Source organism: Stenella coeruleoalba (assembly GCF_951394435.1).
Source record: "Stenella coeruleoalba genome assembly, chromosome: 4".
Taxonomy (NCBI): domain Eukaryota; kingdom Metazoa; phylum Chordata; class Mammalia; order Artiodactyla; family Delphinidae; genus Stenella; species Stenella coeruleoalba.
Window position 1 is genome coordinate 49237440 of NC_137149.1, and position 17999 is coordinate 49255438.

At 38.6% G+C, this 17999-nt stretch overlaps 1 protein-coding gene across 25 annotated transcripts in view; it reads left to right on the forward strand.

Moving 5' to 3' along the window:
- LOC307185656 (cytosolic beta-glucosidase-like) overlaps positions 1-17999 on the forward strand; it is a 488042-nt gene that overhangs the window by 152975 nt on the left and 317068 nt on the right. The window contains exon 8 of one of the 25 annotated variants that reach the window (XM_079920043.1): positions 10180-10204. The exons of the other annotated variants lie outside the window; for them this stretch is intronic. The gene's annotated coding sequence lies outside the window, so the exon portion shown is untranslated. The remainder of the gene's footprint in view (positions 1-10179; positions 10205-17999) is intronic. 25 annotated transcript variants of the gene reach the window in all.

The following is a 17999-nucleotide window of genomic DNA, read 5'->3' on the forward strand; positions in this document are numbered from 1 at the left end:
TCCTTCCCTGTCTGCCCACAGAAGGCAGAGCACCGCCTAAATGAGCTCCAGAGACGGGCGTGAGCCACAGCTATCAGCTTGGACACCAGAGACAGTCATGAAACGTTAATGCAGCTACTGTAGCCACCAAGAATCCTGTGTGCAAGCATAGGTCACTATCCACACCCCACCACCACCCGCCACCAAATGGAGCTGGTGTAGCCCGCCACTGCCAGGGTCCTGTGATCCAGGGACTACTTCCCTCGGAGAACACACGGCGTGCCTCAGGCTGTTGCAATGTTATGTTGGTCTCTGCTGCTGCAGGCTCACCCCGCATTCCAATTAGGACTACCGTACCCTTCCCTCCCCTGGGCATGAGTGAGCAAGAGCCCCCTAATCAGCTGCTGCTTTAACCCCCTATTTTCTGGGCGGGGAACAGATGCCTAAGGGTGACCTACATGCAGAGGTGGGGCCAAAACCAAAGCCAAACCCCAGGAGCTCTAAGAACAAAGAAGAGAAAGGGAAATTTCTCCCAGCAGCCTCAGGAGCAGTGGATTAAATTCCCACAATCAACTTGATGTACCCTGCATCTGTGGAATACCTGAACAGACAACGAATCATCCCAAAATTGAGGCAGTGGACTTTAGGAGCAACTGTAGAATAGGGTTTGCTGTCTGTGAATGATTTGTTTCTGATTTTTATGTTTATCTTAGTATAGCTTTTAGCGCTTCTTATCACTGGTGGATTTGTTTATTGGTTTGGTTGCTCTCTTTTATTATTTGTTATTATTAATTAAAAATTGTTTTATTTAAATAAATTTTAATTTATTATTTTCCAGTCTTTTTTTCTTGCTCTTCTTCTGAGCCATGTGGCTGACAGGGTTTTGGTGCTCTGGCCTGGTGTCAGGCCTGAGCTTCTGAGGTGGGAGAGCTGAGTTCAGGACATTGGATCACCAGAGACCTCACAGCACAAAGTAATATCAATTGGCGGAGCTCTGCCAGAGATCTCCATCTCAATGCTAAGACCCAGATCCACCCAACCAACAGCAAGCTCCAGTGCTGGATGCCCCATGCCAAACAACTAGCAAGACAGGGACATGACCCCACCCATTAGCAGAGAGGCTGCCTAAAATCATACTAAGTTCACAGACACCCCCAAAACACAAAACTGGACACAGTCCTGACCACCCCAAAGACAAGATCCAGCACCTACCCACCAGAACACAGGCACTAGTCCCCTCCACCAGCAAGGCTACACAAGTCACTGAATCAACCTTATCCACTGGGGGCAGACACCAAAAACAACGGGAACTATGAACTGCTAGCATGTAAAAAGGAGATCCCAAACACAGTAAGTTTAACAAAATGAGAAGACAGAGAAATATGTAGCAGATGAAGGAGCAAGGTAAAAACCCACCAGAACAAACAAATGAAGAGGAAATAGGCAGTCTACCTGAAAAAGAATTCTGAGTAATGATAGTAAAGATGATCCAAAATCTCAGAAATACAATGGAGAAAATACAAGAAATGTTTAACAAGGACCTAAAAGAACTAAAGAGCAAACAAACAATGATGAAGAACACAATAAATGAAATTTAAAATTCTCTAGAAGGACTCAATAGCAGAATAACTGTGGCAGAAGACTGGAAAAGTGACCTGGAAGATAAAATAGTGGAAATAACTACCACAGAGCAGAATAAAGAAAAAAGAATGAAAAGAATTGAGGACAGTCTCAGAGACCTCTGGGACAACATTAAACACACCAACATTCAAATTATAGGGGTCCCAGAAGAAGAAGAGAAAAAGAAAGGGTCTGAGAAAATATTTGAAGAGATTATAGTCAAAAGCTTCCCTAACATGGGAAAGGAAATAATCAAGTCCAGGAAGTTCAGAGAGTCCCATAAAGGATAAATCCAAGGAGAAACACACCAAGACACATATTAATCAAACTATCAAAAATTGAATACAAAGAATAAATATTAAAAGCAGCAAGGGAAAAGCAACAAATAACATAGAAGGGAATCCCCATAAGGTTAACAGCTGATCTTTCAGCAGAAACTCTGCAAGCCAGAAAGGAGTGGCAGGACATATTTAAAGTGATGAAAGGGAAAAAACTACAACCAAGATTACTCTACCCAGCAAGGAGCTAATTCAGATTTGATGGAGAAATTAAAATATTTAAGGACAAGTAAAAGTTAAGAGAATTAAGCACCAGCAAACCAGCTTTACAACAAATGCTAAAGGAACTTCTCCAGACAGGAAACACAAGAGAAGGAAAAGACCTACAATAACAAACTCAAAACAATTAAGAAAATGGTAATAGGAACATACATATCGATAATTACCGTAAGTAACTATCTTAAGTAAATGGATTAAATGCTCCAACCAAAAGACATAGACTGCCTGAATGGATACAAAAACAAGACCCGTACATATGGTGTCTACAAGAGACCCACATCAGACCTAGGGACACATACAGACTGAAAGTGAGGGGATGGAAAAAGATAGTCCATGCAAATGGAAATCAAAAGAAAGCTGGAGTAGCAATTCTCATATCAGACAAAATAGACTTTAAAATAAAGACTATTACAAAAGACAAAGAAGGACAGTACATAATGATCAAGGGATCAATCCAGGAAGAAAATATAACAATTATAAATATTTTTGCACCCAACATAGGAGCACCTCAATACATAAGGCAAATGCTAACAGCCATAAACAGGGAAAGCAACAGTAACAAAATCATATAGGGGACTTTAACAATCCACTTTCACCAGTGGACAGATCATCCAAAATGAAAATAAGGAAACAGAAGCTTTAAATAACACATTAAATAAGATGGACTTATTTGATATTTATAGGACATTCCATCCAAAAACAACAGAATACATTTTCTTCTCAAGTGCTCATGAACCATTCTCCCGGATAGATTATATCTTGGGTCACAAATCAAGCCTTTGTAAATTTAAGAAGTTGAAATCATATCAAGTATCTTTTCCAACCACAATGCTATGAGACTAGATATCAATTAAGGGAAAAAAACTGTAAAAAATACAAACACATGGACGCTAAACAGTACACTACTAAATAACCAAGAGATCACTGGAGAAATCAGAGAGGAAATCAAAAAATACCTAGAAACAAATGACAATGAAAACACGATGACCCCAAACCTATGGGATACAGCAAAAGGAGTTCTAAGAGGGAAGTTTATAGAAATACAATCCAACCTTAAGAAACAAGAAAAGTCTCAAATAAACAAACTAATCTTACACCTAAAGCAACTAGAGAAAGAGGAACAACCCCCCCCCCCATTAGCAAAAGGAAAGAAATCACAAAGATCAGATCAGAAATAAGTGAAAAAGAAATGAACAAAATGATAACAAAGATCAATAAAACTAAAAGCTGGTTCTTTGAGAAGATAAACAAAATTGATAAACTATTAGCCAAACTCATCAAGAAAAAGAGGGAGAGGACTCTAATCAATAAAATTAGAAATGATAAAGAACAAGTTACAACAGACACCACAGAAATACAAAGCATCCTAAGAGACTACTACAAGCAACTCTATGCCAATGAAATGGACAACCTGGAAGAAATGGACAAATTCTTAGAAAAGCACAACCTTCCAAGACTGAACCAGGAAGAAATAGAAAATATAAACAGACCAATCACAAGCACTGAAATTGAAACTGTGATTAAAAATCTTCCAACAAACAAAAGCCCAGGACCAGATGGCTTCACAGGCGAATTCTATCAAACATTTAGAGAAGAGCTAACACCTATCCTTCTTAAACTCTGCCAAAACATAGCAGACGGAGGAACACTCCCAAACTCATTCTACAAGGCCACCATCACCCTGATACCAACAACAGACAAAGATGCCACAAAGAAAGAAAACTACAGGCCAATATCACTGATGAATAGAGATGCAAAAGTCCTGAACAAGATACTAGCAAACAGAATCCAACAGCACATTAAAAGGATCACACACATGATCAAGTGGGGTTTATTCCAGGAATGCAAGGATTCTTCAGTATATGCAAATCAATCAATGTGATAAACCATATTAACAAATTGAAGGAGAAAACCCATATGATCATCTCAATAGATGCAGAAAAAGCGTTCGACAAAATTCAACACCTACTTATGATAAACACACTCCAAAACTAGGCATAGACGGAACCTACCTCAACATAATAAAGGCCAAATATGACAAAACCCACAGCCAACATCATTCTCAATGGTAAAAAATTGAAAACATTTCCTCTAAGATCAGGAACAAGACAAGGTTGCCCGCCCTCACCACTATTATTCAACATAGTTTTGGAAGTTTTAGCCACAGCAATGAGAGAAGAAAAAGAATTAAAAGGAATCAAAATTGGAAAAGCAGTAAAACTCACCATTTGCAGATGACATGATACTATACATACAGAATCCTAAAGATGCTACCAGAAAACTACTAGAGCTAATTAGTGAATTTGGTAGAGTAGCAGGATACAAAATTAATGCCCAGAAATCTCTTGCAGTCCTATACACTAATGATGAAAAATCTGAAAGAGAAATGAAGGGAACAATCCTATTTACCATTGCAACAAAAAGAAAATACATAGGAATAAACCTACCTGAGGAGACAAAAAACCTATATGCAGTAAACTGTAAGACATCAATGAAAGAAATTAAAGATGGTACAAACAGATAGAGAGATATACCATGTTCTTGGATTGGAAAAATCAACATTGTGAAAATGACTCTATTGCCCAAAGCAATCTACAGATTCAGTGTAATCCGTGTCAAACTACCAATGGCATTTTTCACAGAACTAGAGCAAAAAGTTTTAAAATTTGTATGGATACACCAAAGACCCAGAATGGCGAAAACAAACTTGAGAAAGAAAAATAAAGCTGGGAGAATCAGGTGCCCTGATTTCAGACTATACTACAAACCTACAGTAATCAAGACAGTATGGTACTGACACAAAAACAGAAATATAGATCAATGGAACAGGATAGAAATCCCAGAGATAAACCCACACACATATGGTCACCTTATCTTTGTTAAAGGAGGCAAGAATATACAGTGGAGAAAAGACAGCCTCTTCAATAATTGGTGCTGGGAAAACTGGACAGCTACATGTAAAAGAATGAAATTAGAACACTCCCTAACACCATATACAAAAATAAACTCAAAATGGATTAAAGACCTAAATGTAAGACCAGACACTATAAAACTCTTAGAGGAAAACATAGGCAGAACACTCTATGACATAAATCACAGCAAGATCCTTTTTGACCCACCTGCTAGAGAAATGGAAATAAAAACAAAAATAAATAAATGGGACTTAATGAAACTTAAAAGCTTTTGCCCAGCAAAGGAAACCATAAACAAGATTAAAAGGCAACCCTCGTAATGGGAGAAAATAGCTGCAAACGAAGTAACTGACAAATGATTAATCTCCAAAATATACAAGCAGCTCATGCAGCTCAATATCAAAAAAACAAACAACCCAGTCCAAAAATGGGCAGAAGACCTAAATAGACATTTCTCCAAAGAAGATATACAGATTGCCAGCAAACACATGAAAGAATGCTCAGCATCAGTAATCATTAGGGAAATGCAAATCAAAACTAAAATGGGGTATCACCTCACACCAGTCAGAATGGCCATCATCAAAAAATCTACAAACAATAAATGCTGGAGAGGGTGTGGAGAATAGGAAACCCTCCTGCACTGTTGGTGGGAATGTAAATTGATACAGCCACTATGGAGAACAGTATGGAGGTTCCTTAAAAAACTTAAAGTAGAACTAACATATGACCCAGCAATCCCACTACTGGGCATATACCCTGAGAAAACCATAATTCAAAAAGAGTCTTGTACCACAATATTCATTGCAGCACTATTTACAATAGCCAGGACATGGAAGCAACCCAAGTGTCCATCGACAGATGAATGGGTAAAGAAGATGTGGCACATGTATACAATGGATTACTCTGGCATAAAAACAAATGAAATGGAGTTATTTGTAGTGGGGTGGATGGACCTGTAGTCTGTCATACAGAGTGAAGTAAGTCAGAAAGAGAAAAACAAATACTATATGCTAACAAATATGGAATCTAAAGAAAAAAAGAAATTGTTCTGATGAACCTATGGGCAAGACAGTAATAAAGACACAGATGTAGAGAATGGATTTGAGGACACAGGGAGTGGGAAGGGTAAGCTGGACGTGGTGAGAGAGTGGCATGGACATATATACACTACCAAATGTGAAATAGATAGCTAGTGAGTAGCCTCTGCATAGCAGAGGGAGATCAGCTCAGTGCTTTGTGACCACCTAGAGTGGTGGGATAAGGAGGGTGGGAGGGAGACGCAAGAGGGAGGGGAAATGGGGATATATGTATACATATAGCTGATTCACTTTTTTATAGAGCTGTAAGTAACACAACAGTTTACAGCAATTATACTCCAATAATGATGTTAAAAAATAAATTAATTAATTAATTTAAAAAGTGTCCAAACAAAGAACACAAAATTGCCATAAGTTAAGGTGAGGAAAAAAAAGTCCACCAGCCAAAACCCTATGAGCCCTTGTAGTATTTTAATTCATCTTATTTTAATTGCTTTTTTTAGCATTTGAGAACAGAATTGATTTGCTATTGCCTGTCAAAGAAACAGAACTTGTATTCTTTAAATGGAAAAACAGGAGTTGTTAATTATACTTAAAAATCCATATACACTGTACTTAGTTGTCTTGAAGGTCATCTGAGGCTTGTATAGCACATGTTTTATGTCTGTTTTATCTAAGAAGAAACTTGGATATCACAATGATGGATTGGATCTACTTGTATTTCTCTCTACCTTCCTTCCTTGATTTTTTTAAAAAAATGGCATTGTGAACACATGTTGTTAACATCCTGGGGATCACTTTTAAAGAATTTTTTTTGATAGTTTTCATTTTAGGGTAAGTCATTTCTGAATTGCTAAAAACATGCAGAAAGTAATAGTAGTCCCTTTTCAGTTTGATGTATAGGACTTTCGTAACTCCTGCAAACAACACCAGGACATGTCCCCTTAAGTCCTTTATTGAATGAGCAGTACAGTTTCTCATTAAGAAACCCGTAAACTAAGACACTGGCAACGCTGGTATTTGGCAGTGGAGTGCCAGTCAGGCTTTTGTGGTCTGGGAATTTTTATTCGGCCTGTAGTTTTTAATTATTTTTATGAACGAGAGAGTAATGAATACATTTGTAATATATTGAAAAAATTCCCCAGCACTGGCTGACCAAAAAGTAGATTTATATGATAATCCCCAAACATCAATTCTATTGCTTGGAGCAAGGCAGAAAGAAAATAGAAGATTGAGCTTCATTATTGAAAGAGCAGAATAAATCAAAACTGATGGAATTAATACTGTTTAATTACTAGCAATACTCCTACCTGGAGAACACATATTCATCACTGATCATGATATTTTAGGCTCCAGTTGTCCTGGGAGGGATATAGTACAGAGCACAAAGCATGATGAGCCTTAAAGAATGAAATCAGAAGACATTTTGACATGGAGACACTTTATGGTGGGCTTTAGAATTATGGCTTACAGCAGCAGGAAGGGAGAAGAAACCTTATAGACTGTGGCAGTAGGTGAGATGGGGAGATGGTGGAAGCACTGGGTTAGATTCCCAATGGTGAGAGTTAATGAGTGTCTCTTGTGGAGAGTAAATGGAGCCCATTGTCCCAGGATTTCCCAGGGTCTCTAAGTGTCACCTGACCCACGACTGTCTTATGTGATTTTGCCTGAGTGATGGTATTGGTACCTGTTTCGAGGCCAATATAGTGTAATCATTAAGAGCCAATTCACCCGCATTTAAATCCTGACTCTGACGTGTACTAGCCAAGTGACATTAAGTACCTTACTGGGTGTCCCTGAGCCTCAGTTTCCCTATCTGTAACACGGGCTCCTCATAAGGCTGTTGTGAAAGTTAAACAAGCCGATCGATGTCACATGTTCAGAGAGGTTGGGCACAATGAGTGTGAGCCATTATGTTTAACTTTCATACTTGTTCACTCCCTCTGGTTCCTGCAGAGTTTTCTGCTCTGGGAACTTGTGATTCACCGTCTCTCCAATATTTTGTGGCAACACTTTCCCCTGTTACCTTAATTGTCTGATGGATCTAAGAAGAATTGTTAATTTTCAGTTTGTTTGACTTTCTTCTTGTCCTTAGGATGGGAGCAATGACTTGCAAGCTCCTTACATATTGGACTGGAAACCAGTCAACATATTGGAATGGCAAGCCAGTTGCCATTATTTTTATAATTATTAGAAGTGAAGGTTTCTAGCAGCCTAATCAGTACATATTTATTAAACTAAACTGTGCAGTACATTGTAGAGATGCGGTACTGCAGACAAGATAGTTCCTCTCTAAAAGAAGCTCATGGTCTGGTTTGGGAACTAGGAGAGGGACATGAAATGATAAATGATGCTGGGTGAATTTTCCAGATGCTAAGAGCAGAGAGAGCTCTCTGCTAGATGGCGTGGTCGGATATGACTCCATGGGCAAGGAAAATAACGTAATATAAAAATAATATAATATAAATATTACATGTAAAAATACAGAGGTGGAAAGCATAAAGCTTGTTGGAGGTGGGAGGCAGGGTCTACTCCAGCTCTCCTTAGGGGAGAGGATGGGCAGGTTGGGACCAGAATGTGGAGAGTCTCTGATGTTCTTTAAAGACTTTCTGGTTTCCTTTTAGAGCAAGGCTAAAGATTTCTGGACAGGATGGTGATGATTTAAAAGCAACATATTGAAAGATGGCACAGAACTGGGGATGTAGGAACCAGATAGAAAGCTTCTTTGCAGAAGAATACAGTTGATGTGTTAAGGGCCCTGGTTAAGGTGGGAAGTGCATAAATGAACAGTTAATGTATAAATATAATTAATGTATCAAAAGTACTCAGGAACTGAAATGCAAAAGTACTCAGGAACTGAAATGGTCCCTTGGATTGAGTCCTGGAAAAGAAAAAAAGGACATTAGTGGAAAACCCTAGAAATCCAAATAAAGTCTTCAGTTTAATTAATAGTACTTTACCATTGTTAACTTCTTAGTTTTGATAAATATTCCATGGTTATGTAAGAAGTTAACATTAGGGGAAGCTGGGTGAAGAATATAAAATTCTCTGGACTCTCTTTGCAACTCTTTTCTAAATCTGAAATTATTCCCTCACACCCCCACCCCCGCCAAAAGTTTTAAAATTGTACGTGGGAAGAGTTAATATATTCAGAGTATATATTAGCTATAGAAATATAAGCAACGTATATGGAGATGATGGAGATAAAAGATAAGAAAGAAATAACCACTGTTAATGTCTTGATATTTCCTTTTATCTCTCTCTCTGGGTTGTGGTATGAAAATTTTTTCCTTCTTTATAATTTGTTCCTAAATTTTCTTCCTTAGCTTCTGTTTTCTTTTATTATTAGAACTTTTTTTTTTTTTTTTTTTTTTGGCGGTACGTGGCCCTCTCACTGTTGTGGCCTCCCCCGCTGCGGAGCACAGGCTCCGGATGCACAGGCTCAGCGGCCACAGCTTACGGGCCCAGCTGCTCCGTGGCATGCGGGATCCTCCCAGACCGGGGCACGAACCCATGTCCCCTGCATCGGTAGGTGGACTCTCAACCACTGCGCCACCAGGGAAGCCCTATTAGAACATATTTTTAAAGACAAATGTCAGCGGTCAGATGATTCACTGGGTGTTGGAGTAATGGACATAGATAAGCCAGTGATGGCTCTGTAAGGAAACAGTGATACAAGTGACAGAAATTGACAAGTATACACTTCACTCCTTCTAGGTGATACTTTAAACACATCATGGCAACAACTGTTCTTTAAGTACTTGTTACACTTTCTAGATACTTATAAACCAGTTGTTACCACTAGGCTATACTCATCAATTTATTATATCTCTGTCACACATATGTTTTTTGTTTGCCCTTCTCGATGGCAAACAACTTTGAGGTCTTATCTTAACATTTCTAGTACGGAGCATGATATCTGGCATAGCTAAGCAACTTATAAATGTGTATTAAATCAGTGATGTAATGGATGTTAGGCAAATTCTTATTTGTAGTGGAAACTTAAGATGTAGATTAACTCCTTTAATCCTTTACTATGATGCAAATTCTACAACTGTTATCCTCATTTTGCAGATGAATAAACTGAGGCAGAAAAAAGGTAAGTAACTTGCCTGAACCACAGAGCTAGTAAGTAGCGGAGCCAGTGTTGCAACCAGTCTGTTTCCAAACATCAAAATGCTACTTCATATTTTTAATGATAAAGTTGTGGCAGAATCAAGCCTGGCACCGGGGCTTTTGGCTCCCAGTTATTTTCAACGACACACGATTTAGCCAAACCACAACATTTCAGTATAAGATCTTCTGTGTCTCTGAAGCTTTAGTTGATTTTCTATATTTCACGGCCAGTCATTTCACAAAGTAGTAGATGTGTAGCTTCTTTCTTTCCTAAGACTTCCATTGTTTATACCAAACATTATGTTCTTTGTTTCTGCACTCATGCAGGCTGTTTTGTTTTTGAATCTCTTTTAATAAATTAGTTACTCTTCCCAGCAATGGCACTGACCAAACCAAAATTATTCCCACGATAAAACTGTTGCATTTCCAGTTGCCAGTTGAGCAGATGTGTTAAGCGCATGGATAACACCAGCTAACCCAGGGTTTGATCACAGCCCTAGCGTTTATGGAACACACGCCCTCAAGTGACTAAATCCGACCTCTGATTTTTCTTTCCCTCATCTGTAAAGTGAGAATTAAAATAAAACTACCTACTTTATAGGACTATAGTGAGAATTTAAATGAGGTGGTACACATAAGATAACTTAGGACACCCTCCACTAAGTGGCAATTACAATGTCCATTAAGTGGTAGCTATTATTATTTTTTTCTATTAATATTAGTGCAGACTCGAAAGTTAGGGAAATAATTTCAGGCAGTCACCTCTTGCTACATGCCTACTTTGCTTCCTTATCCCTTCCATGTGTACTAGAGCAGTGATTCAGTGAAGGGCATCCATTGGCAGCTCCAAGAAAGCAAAAGCTCATCCTTCTGGCAGAGGAGGGTTATCCTTCCCTGGGCTAGAGTTCCAATCCAGTGCTCAATTCCTCCATTACTTTACCAGGTCCATCCTGCCCAGGGGATGGAGGGCTGCCTTCCAGAAGAGTAAATTGCCTTCCTAAAGCTGCTGGCTGCTGAATGATGATTTGGGAACTGTCCTGCTTCAAATATAATTCTGTGTTGGGCTCCAGGGGCCTCTTGTGGGTTCAGGTCACACATCAGGCAGAACCGAAAACATTTGATTTACCACTTGCGTAGCAACAAAGAAGACTGGTGTAGAAATCACACTTGTTTTTTTTTCTCTCTCTCTTCTTTTCCTCCCCGTAAATGATAATACATGGTTCTTACTATTTTAATAGACTGTGAATGGAAGATGGAACTAGTGAAAGGGTTTGGCTGAGAATAAATTTTTTTTCTCTTCTCTGTGTTTCATTTTTACAGTAGAATGGGCTCTGAAAACCTTCCAGATTCTCTTACTTCTGATCACACTGTCTATTATAATTCTGCCCGATGGCAAACTTCTTATTGACTCTAAATTACCTTTAATCCTGTTAAGATCACTTTTTATTGAAAGGCATGCATTGTGTTGACATTGACGGGAGTCCAGAAGCCAAGATGCCCAGCCAGAGGAAAATAAACTCTTGAAGTTTTCTAATGCTTGTCATTTTCATGCTGGGCCCAGCTGTGTAGCTTCTTGGAGGATGTAGCGGGTTGGGGTGTTTCGTGCAGATAATGGTGGGCTCCTGGGTGGTGTGGAAAACTTTCCAGCACAAGGAAATAATCTTTTGAACCCAGTGGACTGAAAAACCAAAGGCCATCCTGAGCTAAGATAGTATAGTTCTATTAGTGAAAAGCCCTTGCATGGGGAAATTGCCTGTGCTAAAATCTGTGCACAAATTAAAATAACAGGGCTAAGGGGGAAACTATCTCTATAAAAGGCTTTTTGACTAGTGGATAATAATATCCTTGTCACATTAGGACCTGGGGACCTAAAGATATAGGAGCTTATTTATACAGCATATGGGCCTTCCCTACTAAACTTTAGACTGTGCAATACAGCCATTCTTGGGTGCTTATCTGATGAGTTTGAACGCTGTGCCAAAGCATACTTTTGTTCTTATCAAGAAAAAGGAGAAAAACAAGGTCTGAATATCATTGCCGTGTGTTTACACCTTAGAAGGTTGATGTCATCTAAAAGCCCCATTTTGGCTAAATGTTTTGCATGTGTAAGTTCCCTGTAATTTGCGTGGGGGTTTTTTTGGCAACAAGTACTGTTAACATTGCTGTTTTGATATGGCTTGTAAAATTTATTTAAATGCACACCTCGGTTTGGAATAGCTTCATTAGTAAGGGATGAATTGGGGAAAAAAAAAAAAAGCTGTCAGCACAAATGCTGTTCATTTTCTAGGGTGACAGAAATCAAAAGTGCCAAGGACTGTAACAGCTGAATAGCTAACTTCATGTATCACAGCACTATCTGCACGGTGGGCCCTCCTCACTGATTGGACGGCAGCTGCAAATTTAATTCCATGACAAAGACAGTGTGAGCAACGGGCTGTCGCGTATTTGAAAATTGTGCCATGCAAGTAAATACCCAGTTCATAATTCTATAAAAGGATGAGGGCAACATTTATTCTGGAATTCAGCAATAGTGAACCAGATAATTCTTTGAGCTCTAACAACGGACTAGAGTGTCTAGTACCAGTACACCTTTTCTGCAAACTATAGCAGAATTAAGATAGTAACCAACTGGTTTTATTTCCTTCCTCTCTTCTGCCTTCTTTCTCTCTCTTCTGCCTCCTTACCCCCCTCTTTTCCTTTCCTCCTCCTGTTCTCCCTGTCATTTTATTTTTTCTACCTCATTCTCGTCCTACTGCTCTGTCCTACTCACTCATTCACTCACCCACTTGCTCACTCACTCATTCTTGTATCCTTTCATCAGATATTTATTAAGAACCTATTTTACCTCAGGCATTGTAGGACTACATTGTGACCAAGACAGATACAGCTTTGGTCCTCATGAAACTTACAATTTATGTGGAAATGGTGTGGGATTTTCCAAAGGAAGACCAACACATGCTTAGGGCACCAGCCAAGGAGCTGCCTTCTGGCACTCTTTTAAAAATTAAGTTTGGCATATGATATTTGGAGCAAAGCATCAAAGCAGTCATGATGGGAAGTAAAACCTTGCTGGACATCTTAAATTTATTTGAAAGTTTTGATTTTTTTTTCTTAATTTCAAAATCCATATGGTGTTGGAGTAGACACCATTATCCTGTCAGAGCTTAGGGCCTCTAAAAGTCTTAATTGAGAACATGTGGGGAACAAGTAATTAGACAGTGACATTGAACAAGTAATTAGAAGTGTGATAAGGGCTGTAAAGGAGAAGCACAGAGTCCTATGGAGCATGTGACAGGGGGGCCTAACCTCCCTTCTTTTTTCTTGATGAAATCCAAGGCATGCACATTTCAAACTACAGTGGAATAAAGCCCTTGAAAGAGTTTATGTTTACAGTGCCCCTGAAGTGGGCAAGGGGTGGGGAGAAGTAATCACTCTTTCTGACTGCCTATGAATTGGATAAAAACACAGTTCTGGGCAGACTGAGAAAGAATTGAAGACCCTTGAAAAATAATTTGCGTAGCTAGGATAAATATTTTTTTACTTTGACAAAATTGAATAGTTGGACGTTCTTGACCTCAAGAGATAAAAATAATTTTCTTTATCTCCAAATGGTAGGGAATAAGGGGAAGGGAAGCTACAAATAATGGCCATGTCACCTGCATTGTGTGGATAAGCTTTAAACATTCTTCTCCTCGTGGCTTTCAGGTGTTCTAGAGGCTTAATATAAAAACTATTGATATAGGGACTATTTCCTGGGATGGCTTTCTGATTACTGTAAGTACGAGCATATTGCTTGATCCTTAAGAAGTTTGATGGAAAATTATACGGCACTCATAGTAATATGTGGGCTACAATGTTTAGCAAATGCCAGTGGTTCTCAAACATGAGTGGGCATTAGTATCACCTACAGGTCTTGTTAAAACATGGATTGCTGTACCCATTCCTGAATTTCTGATTCAGCACGTCTAGAGAAAGCCCTGAGAATTTGCATTTCTCAAGAGTTGCCAGATGCTGACCACTTTGAGAGGCCTTAGTATATTCCAGTGAGTCAACTAACATTAACGGTGGCAAGGTAGGTGGCAAGAGCACTGGCCTAAGAATCAGAAGATGCAAGTAGAGCTTCCAGTGCTACTGTTTAAATGCCTTGATCATCTTAGTCTTGCCATTGAACTGCTCTAAGTTTCTTCCTTCATTATAGAATGCATGTTCTTATAACAAGGATGTTACAAATCAAATTATATATCTGAAAGCATTTTGTAAACTGAACAAAAACCCTCTGAGATTTAAAACTTTTTCTCAGATCTCATCATGATCGTCCATCTCTAGCTAGTGTGTCTGATGAGCAGATGCCCAAAAACTGGGGAAGGCTTCCCAGAGGGAGGAGAGACCAAATCTCTGACCTCCAGTAATCTTGGTGACATGAAGCACACAGTGCAGACTATTGATAGGCCACAAATCAGACTTTACAGAAAAACTGGGTGAGAACAATTCTATGGTGTTTTGGCACTCTGTCATTTTTGGGGGGGAATCAGAGCTGCCATTTTTCTCAGTTGGTTCCAATTCTGGGTGGATGGATGAAGCCTTTTGGCCAAGAGGGGCTATACCTACTTCAAGAGTAATAGAGTGTCAGCAAAGAATGCTATAGTTTAAGGATTTACTGCTGTAAAAAAAGAAACAAACAGACAAAAAAAGCCAGAAAACAGGCAACACGATATCTTGGCTGCATGAATAACTCATTCCTATTAGTTGAGGAACGCTACGTGTCATTTTTATTTTCTGGTGTATTTCCCCACTGTACAGTTCCTATTATTCAAATTTATTAAGGCTTAAAAAATTTAGACCTTAAACGAAAAAGCTTTCTGTCCCCATAAGCTAAAATTGAGGCCCTGTATTATATTGATTGTCAGCTTCCTAAGATTCTTTATCTCTAGTCTTAGCTGAGCTCTACCAGTGTGAGCTGTTCCAGGAGAAATAGATGACTCTGAGCCCTGGTGAAAATTTGAACATCAACGTGTCCTCAAAGCATACCTATGAGATGTACTGGGAGCACAGCAAAATTGAGAATCCCCTCCATGGGGTATCCAGAAATCCTTTATTTGGCCGTTAAACTGTTCATAGAACTTATCACTTTCAAGTGGTGACAGAAAATCATTGACAAAGGTCTTTCCTGTCCAGCAATGACAAAGAAAACATCCCTGAGTATCAGTTGTCCTAGTGGTGGTTGTTCTGAGCCCTGGGCACATGCAGAGCAGCTTGCCAGGCAGTCCTGAAGGTTTTACTTGAAATATGGTTTTTCCCTCAAGTGTTGGGGGTACACGTTTACTTGTGTTTTAATAATTATGGGTGGAAGATTTCCTGTAGGAGGCTGAATAGTCTTACTATAACATTTCTAAAGGAGAATAATAGAGGAGGGAAGAAATCATACTAAAAAGAGGCCAGGACTGAAGGACTACTAGCAGGAGATCATTGAGGGTACTTCTTAGTTCTCATAAGAGTGAAACATCAGCGGCTGAAAGATGCAAGTCCAAGTTAACAGTCTGGACTCCAGAGACAGACAGCGTTGAATTCCTTGCTCCACACTTTCTAGCTCTCTGAACTTGGTTGGACAAATTAGCTTTTCAGAACCCCTGTTTCCCCAAGTACAAAATTAGCTTAAAAATATTTCCTTCCTTACAGAAGTATGGTGAACGTTAGATGAGAGAATGTCTATTAATCTCACCTAGATTGCATGTTTCTTTAGGGAAAAGAATAAGGACTTTATACATTTATTTTAAAAATATTGTATTGAGCAACTACTATATGCTGGGCAGTGGAGACATCTTTCTTCAGTATGTTACCGCATCCCATTGTGATTAATTTCATGCTCACAATGCAGTTAACACTTAAGTATACTTCCTGAAATAATTGAATGAAAGTTTCCTATTTTACTCTTTTAAAATATGACCTAGTGTGGGTCAACTCTTTATTCACCTCTCACATCCTCCTTAAAATACGTGGGACTTTTAATTTGGACACCCTATTATTGAAAAGATGGAATGGTAAAATGTCTTCCCAGGTCTCCCATGTCACAGTTTTTCCTGGGGACATGCGTGACTAAAACTTAACACAAGGGAAGTTTTATTTTATACGGGATAAAATATATGCAAAAGACCATGACTATGTTACTATCATAGTTTGCATTCTTGAAGTTTGGATCTAATTTTTGATTTAGGCATTTTGCCCCCAATGAAATATTGTATGTTATAATGTAGCAGCTAATAAGATCTGATACAGTGACTTTAGATTGAGTTTCATTAAAAAAATAAGAGCATAAAATGTCTTCCTAATAGTCTTAATTAGGGAAAATGGAAGATCATAGTATTTCTATATTAATGCACCAACTTAGATAATTGGGATAATATGAAACATGTAGCGAGAAAAATAGGAGGTTTGGAAGCCAAGGGAAAAATAACCCACTACTTTCCAGTTTCTAGTATTTTTGGTTTGGGACCAAGGAAGCTCACCAGATGTCGAACACAACATCTTAAAGTAATTATTCTCTTTCATGTGTACAAGTCAGTATTCTCCTACTGCAGCCCTGTTTTGTAGTGACTACTTCCCTGGGAAAGGCATTGTTCCCAACTCGTTGCTTCATAACAACTACCACTCATCTCCTGATTAGGGCATTGTATGAAAACAGTACATTCATCACAGGGTTCTCACTAATTTCTCTCCTTTCATCCAGAGCCTTCCAGTTTTTCAGAGAACTCTGCCTTTGCATTTTTAATTGAATGCTCCTAAAGTTGATATTCATGAATTCTGCTTGCCTGAAATCTCTGTTCCTACCTCACTATGAAGGTCTTATCTGTCTCTTTTATATTTCAGTCTGGTTGGGGAGTGAAATTAGTGTTGGTTTCCTAATTGGAAGCTACATGGGGCATCCACATGATGATAACTGTATACAGAACTCAGTCTACCCAGCACTCTGAAACAGAAGGTCGCCATTTTGTAAAACCAGAGAAAATGCTACCAGGCATTTTACAGAATTGTGAATCAGGATAGAATGGACACTAATTGCTTCTCCCACAGCTGTTAACATTCCTCTTCAGTGGCCAAGTAACCCTTAAGACAGAACAAACTCTCTTAGACGTCTGAAAATTTCCTACAAACTGAAGTACAGGTTTCCAAAGTGACATCTGAGATGAGTTGTCCATTGATTAACATGAATGAAGAGCTAACATTTCTGAACAAATAAAATATTTTAGACAGAATGAACTGATTCTACTGAAAGGATAAAGTGATCAAATAAAATTCTATGTCTATAATTTTGGGGAGTGTTTGTGTTATTATGTTACTTTACGCAGTGTTCTGCAAAGTAGGCATGAAAAGTGAGCATGTCAAGGGATGGATAAACCAATCCAACAGGGTCCATACCCATAACGAGTTATTAAAACTTCCTTCTATATTTATTTTTATCTAAAAATTAAGAAAAAATGTAAGCCTTACTAGTATTTAAAGTAAAAATTTGCAGTAGGAGATGTTTATAATTCATAGGTAAATATACATATATTGGGACTACATGCCCTGAAAATTTTTACTAATGGGAGTATATGTTAGTTATCTATTGCTGGATAACAATCATCCCAGAACATAACATCTTAAAAGAGCAAACATTTATTATCTCAGTTTTTATGGGTCAGGAATCTGGATGTAATTTAGCTGGCTGCCTCTAGCTCAAGGTCTCTTTATGAATTTGAAATAGAGCTGTTGACCAGGGCTGTGGTCACATGTGAAGGCTG